Raw genomic sequence first — 299 nt, 5'->3', positions numbered from 1 at the left:
CCATTATATCCTTTCACAAGAAGTCATGTTCATGCATCTAGTCTATCACATTCTGTTGTTTTCAAAGATAAAAATTATACAATAGAAGTCAATAGTAGGTAAGGTCTTGTGTTTTTGTCAGAATCTAAGTTATTCTTTTTCAGACAAAAATATATTAAATAGTCTCTGTACACAATTTTTGTCTAGGATGGAAAATGAGTGCCATTTTTTTACTGCTGAAAATGCTCTGAACAAAAAATTGTAATTTAGTATAGTACATGTTTGCACAATGATAATTGTAAGACATATAAAGGCAATAT

General features: G+C 28.4%; 1 protein-coding gene across 1 annotated transcript in view; it reads right to left on the bottom strand.

Annotated features, from left to right (window-relative positions):
- Positions 1-299, bottom strand: part of LOC119593986 (receptor-type guanylate cyclase Gyc76C-like) — a gene marked incomplete at its 3' end in the record, with an annotated part of 39442 nt that overhangs the window by 17342 nt on the left and 21801 nt on the right.

Source organism: Penaeus monodon, chromosome 33 (genome assembly GCF_015228065.2).
Source record: "Penaeus monodon isolate SGIC_2016 chromosome 33, NSTDA_Pmon_1, whole genome shotgun sequence".
Classification (NCBI taxonomy): domain Eukaryota; kingdom Metazoa; phylum Arthropoda; class Malacostraca; order Decapoda; family Penaeidae; genus Penaeus; species Penaeus monodon.
Note: the sequence above shows the minus strand (reverse complement) of the source record. Positions and strands in the feature narration are given on the sequence as shown.